The sequence below is a fragment of the Urocampus carinirostris genome, chromosome 3, assembly GCF_059441175.1.
Source record: "Urocampus carinirostris isolate Australia breed hairy pipefish chromosome 3, RoL_Ucar_1.0, whole genome shotgun sequence".
Classification (NCBI taxonomy): Eukaryota; Metazoa; Chordata; class Actinopteri; order Syngnathiformes; family Syngnathidae; genus Urocampus; species Urocampus carinirostris.
In genome coordinates this window covers 53,318,680-53,324,727 of record NC_142351.1, presented here as the reverse complement: position 1 = coordinate 53,324,727, position 6,048 = coordinate 53,318,680, and the positions used below count along the sequence as shown (strand labels likewise).

Sequence of the window (6,048 nt, the reverse complement as noted above, 5' to 3'; positions counted from 1 at the left end):
TCAGCGTGTCCCCTGCCCACTGCCCGAAGATAGTTGGGATGGGCTCCAGCACCCCCGCAACCCTACTGAGGATAAGCGGTGCAGATAATGGATGGATGGATGTATATATATGTGTGTGTGTGTGTGTGTGTGTGTGTGTGTGTGTGTATATATATATATATATATATATATATATATATATATACACAGATATGTATGGGTATATATTTACAATTTGTTTTGTGACTTACGAGCCTGGACACACAAATTTTCTAGGTCTTTTGGAGTGGATTGTTTCGTTTTTTTATTTGTAGGAGGATAATATCTCAGCTAGTTGGCAAAGGTTAGGCTTAGTGAGAACAATAAAAAGCATGTGGTTATTAAAGTCGCCATTTGATGAGACGGTGGGCTCTCAGGGGATCACTTTTGATCTAATCACAAAGATGAAACATGGAGAGAGACACAGCAAATCAAATTTGCCCTCTTGCAATGTGTCAGCGCTTACATACGCACGCATACCCTTGTAGTATACCCTTGGTTCCTTCCGGACACAAAATCTAGGCAGAATTCAATGATTAATAAATGCAGTGCTCTGTTAATGATGCACTTTATTTATTTTTTTAGGACAACTGAGATTAAAGCCACACGCTAGTGAAAACTCTTTTACAGGGTTGTGACACCTGGGGCTCAGGTGGAGATGATCAAACATCATTTGACAATAATATTTGTCATGTTGTGTTTTATAAATCATTCAGCGCATTATCATAAGAGAGCGAAAGATGGAGTTAATGGTGCGCCTGCACATTGCAGCAGGTATACTACGGCAACAAGAGTACCAAACACATCATTATCATTTTTTTTTGCAGATAAAAAATAAATGAAGAGCTAGCCAGACTGCAATTAATTTTAAGTCTTGAATATTCTAATGACTTCTTTGCCCTGGTGAGTTGCACCTTAGGGCAGCTATAGTTAATTTAATTATGTGCAAATGAAGATGTCACAGCCAAGCCAAGTATCCAAATCAGGCTAGTCTCTCTCTGCAACATGCTCCTTTATTCACTTTGGTCTTAAAAGGCTGAATGCAAGTCACTTTTGTTTAATAACCTTTTTAGACAAAAGTACAATTCCAAAATTGTTTTCTTACAATTGTTTTCTTTGTAAATCCTGTGTTTCCTTTGTGGGTTGAGTTGTCTTCATTTAATCACGTCAATTTCAGCTAGTCACATATCATTTCGATTTCTTTTTGTGATGACTTTTGACAGTATTGGATTTAGGGCTTTAACAGGGTAAATATGTAAAACTATGCAGACCACTGGAGGGAATGTTATTGCATAATAGTTGTTTTCAGAGGGTCATGATTTCAGCACATTAAATGCATCGGAATTCTTATAAACTGAATTCTAACGAAAAGACAGATTTTTCCACAAAGCTATCACTGCAATTAAATACGGTACTCAAAATGAGGACCATCAAAAAGAACTGATGCAAGAACTGTCTTAATACCTGACCAGACGTGTAATAGTCATTACCTTATGCACAATGCATACTATATAATAAGAGCGTATACTTTGTAATCCTGTGAAATTTCATCATTCACGTCATGTGCATATTTTTCATTAGTTACATTTCCCTCACTATGTTGTTCAGTTATTGTGGATTCACTCTCTCAAGAATTTTGAACTTCAGTAAGTCATGTATACTCTCCAGGCATCAACGACTACATTTTTCATAAGTTGTCTGTTACTACGACATATATTCAACGCACAATTTCACTCGCAAGACTATACAGCACGTATATCTGATGGAATATCAGACACTTGCACACAAAAATTGCACCAGCTGTATTTATATTCATTCAACTTCAATTTATGTGTGTGGTTTTTCGATGTTATTATTCATTTTGGGCCTAGTGTAACCTACATTCCTCCAGTAAGGACTTACAGTTAGTATACATCATAGTATGAGGATTATTTGTTTGTGTAAAGGAATAATCCACTTTTAAATAAGAAATTGCTTGTAAAAAAAAATCCTTTACTGTCTGTCCGTCCGTCCGTCCGTCCGTCTTTCTATCTATCTATCTATCTATCTATCTATCTATCTATCTATCTATCTATCTATCTATCTATCTATCTATCTCTCTCTCTCTCTCTCTCTCTCTCTCTCTCTCTCTCTCTCTCTCTCTCTCTCTCTCTCTCTCTCTATCTATTTATCTATTTATCTATTTATCTATCTATCTATCTATCTATCTATCTATCTATCTATCTATCTATCTATCTATCTATCTATCTATCTATCTATCTATCTATCTATCTATCTATCTATCTATCTATCTATCTATCTATCTATCTATCTATCTATCTATCTATCTATCTATCTATCTATCTATCTATCTATCTATCTCATATCTCTTGAGAGGGGTGACCGATAGCAAGACAAACACATATACAAAGAAAGGGAAAAAGTAGCAAGAAACACAAAAAATTGACCATGGACAACCCAAATGCCCGAACACCCAAACAAGTCAAGCACCTCGGCACCTAAGTTGGTCATGCTTTCGTCCCTCCAAATGGAAAGGGACACAAGAAAGCGGCCATGTCACACAAGTCAGAGTGACACAACACACTCTTCTGTTCAGCAGCAGGGCCCGACAGCTTTCACTGGTTTACTTCAGCCGCATCATACAGGTGGCCTCCCCATCCCTTAGAATGTGTATAAACATCCAACCATCCTTTAACAACACCTCTCCACTCATCCTTATTACCAACAAAAGCTCTCGCTTTCACTGCATTGAGGCATTGAGACCTATTTCCTGCAGTGCACTCAAAACACCATCCATCCATATCAATCGCGACCTTCCTCTTGGACTCCTTCCATTTAATTCTGCTTTGTAGATCGTCTTCAACATTCAGTCCTTATTAAACCTCTACATGTGTCCAAACCAACCGAGTACTCTCTTATCCACACGCTTGCCCTGTTCCACTACTACTCCAGTTCCGTCTCTCACAATTTAATTTCACAATCTATCCAATCTTGTCACTCTTAACATACTCCTCAAACACTTCATCTCAAAAACATTCATTTTCTTTCTTAAATCTGCATTCGCGCTCCAAATCTCTGCAGCATACAACACAGTTGGCACAATCACACTCTCATACAGTCCTCTCTTAACTTCCATACTCATACTCTTGTTGCTTATCACTCTCCTCAGAGCACCCAAAACCTCGCTTCCTTGATTCACTCTGTGCAATACTTCGCACTCCATTCCACCAACTGCAGCCACATCACTACCCAAGTACCTAAAGCTTTCAACTTCTTCCAGCACCTGTTCATCCAACCTTATTTACAACGCCATGTCCACTCCATCACCTTACTCTTCGCAATATTCATGAAATGAAATGATCTGCATTTGCATTTGATCTGCATTTCTATAGCGCTTTTCAAGTCAATGACTTCCCAAAGCGCTTTACATTGTGCTTCACATTTCCCAATAGCGGCCGTGATCTGTGCAACCATGTAAGGCGCTAACCTGCTTATTGGGGGTAATAGGGGGTTCAATGTCTTACCCAAGGACACTTCGACATGTAACACGGACAAGCCGGGATTCGAACTGGGATCCCTTAATCCTAAAACGATCGCTCTACCTCCTGAGCTACTGCCGCCCCAAAAATATGTTCCCATACCGGGAGTTGAACCCGGGCCGCCTGGGTGAAAACCAGGAATCCTAACCGCTAGACCATATGGGATATAAAATTCACACATTACTTATGTCTATCACACACTATTCCAAACTCCATTACCAATTTTTTCAATGTTTCCTCAGAATCGGCCACAAGCACATCTGCAAACAACAACTGACTTACCTGCCACACCGTTCCACTGTTATCCATCGTCTCTACACCTCTGCCAAATACTCTCGCATTCACCTCTCTCACCACTCCATCCGTGTACACATTAAACAGCCATGGTGACATCACACACCCCTGTCTCACACCAGTCAACATAGGGAACCACTCACTTGTCTCACTCCCTACTTTTACACATGCTCTGCTGTTCACATAATAACTCTTTAATGCTTCCGACAACTTTCCACCCACTCCATACATTACCATCACCTGCCACAACGCCTCTCTATCGACTCGGTCATACGCCTTTTCCAAGTCCATGAAAGCCAAATAAACATCCTTACCTTTTGCAAAATATTTCTCATACACCTGTCGTACTGCAAACACCTTATCCACATATCCTCTTCCTTTCCTTAAACTACTCTGCTCCTCCATCACTACCTCATCTGTTCTTACTCTCACTCTCTTAATCAAGACTCTTCCATACAGCTTACCCGGCACAGACAACAAACTGATACCTCTCGAATTGCTATATACTTATCACGTTTACCCTTATACAATGGCACCAGACATGCACTACATCAATCAACAGGAACCACACCACTTAAGAAGCATACATTCAACAAGCGTACAAACCAGTCAATCATAGCCGTGCCACCTTTTTTCAAGCATTCTGCAGTACAACCATCCAACCATCCACAAATATACATTTTACATATCATTATGTACGGAATGCTTTACCATATAACCTCAAAGTGTTCCAGTTTATTGTAGTGAATTCAGTGCAGTATTTTCTCAACTTTGTAAACTTTCCTCTCCTCATTTGGATTCTGGCCCTTCGTTTGTCACACCGCATCGTCCCTCGTTCGACCGTGGGTTCATTTTTAAAGCACCTCAGTTGGGCTTTGAGGTATTTCATGGTATCCACTGTGAAATGGCTTTCAGCCGCGCAGCCACTCTGCCGGAATGCCAATGAATCCACAGCTACGACTTTGTCCCAATAACTCATTCACAAGACTCCCCAGCTGTAGGACGCTCATTTCACATGCATGGATGCTCAGATTATGGCCGAAATAATGAAAAAACATGACATAGTTCTAATAGCAGTCTGCCATGTACTCACAGAATATTCCTCAAAGTGGTTAATAATTAATGAGCAGGATGTTAAGATTCCACCACTATCCTACCTTCTGTCTCTCTAAAGTAAAAGAGTCTCGCTAGAAAGAAAGTGATTGTTTTCCCGTCGTTTCTCTACTATCCACTTTGATCTTTCACTGGGTTTATCCCTTGCCTCTTCCCTTTAAATCCTTGAAATATCTTTTCACTGTGGCTACTTTCTTTTCTTTACTGATGCATTAGAACACTTTTATGTCTGAGCTCTCCTTTGTCTTTCCTTGAATTTAAAGTGGATCTTTGATGGGCTACGTCAAGTTACCTTTATTTGTCTATCCCTTAATCACATGTCTCAAAGGGCTGTACAGACTGTCATCTGGAACTGATAATGAGCAATTTACGTTTGTAAAAGACTAACAAGACATTTTTTTACTTGCATTGACTTGTTTAGCTTGAAAAAACAAATACTGTAATTCAAAATGGACAAGCAATGTGATAAATGATATTAGGGGACAACTATAGTATTCAAAAATGCACAACAGGTCATATTTCCCTTATTGAGCTGTAGTTGATACCTTATCCGCCATTATTGAGGACTTCATATGTATTTTTACCATCTATTCTACCCAGTGGTGGGCCGTAAGGGCCTGCAAGGCCTTTTCTGCTGGCCTAAAATATATCTGAATCATTTGTTGGCAATCATATTCAGTCCATTTACACTACTACTTAATCATTGATGCTGGTTTTGTGTTGTGCCTAAATAAAGCCACAAATGATAAATACTGTACTGTAATTCAGAATTTTTAGCTTTTTTTTATTGTTTTTTATCCGGTCACACTGCTTCCAGACGTGTGCTTCCATATTTGATTATTTAACCCATCATATTTCAGTCATTACTTGTTGCAAGGCTTAGAAATCTGCCCATAAAGCCTTCAATATTTCTTGGAAACATAACACGAGTGTAATGCCACTGTGTGTTCAGCCAATCGAATTTTGAATTGGTTTAAATCCGACTGCTGGAATGCCTAGAGAAACATTACCGCTTTTACTAGGGGACGGTAAATCACAAAAACAATCGCAGCAACCGCTCACTGATAACCTGCTGCAAAACGAA

At 39.4% G+C, this 6,048-nt stretch overlaps 1 non-coding gene across 1 annotated transcript; it reads right to left on the bottom strand.

Annotated features, from left to right (window-relative positions):
- Positions 1–3,650: 3,650 nt before the first annotated feature.
- trnae-uuc (transfer RNA glutamic acid (anticodon UUC)) lies at positions 3,651–3,722 on the bottom strand. The gene has a single exon. It is a non-coding gene; the product is annotated as a tRNA-Glu (tRNA).
- Positions 3,723–6,048: the final 2,326 nt, after the last annotated feature.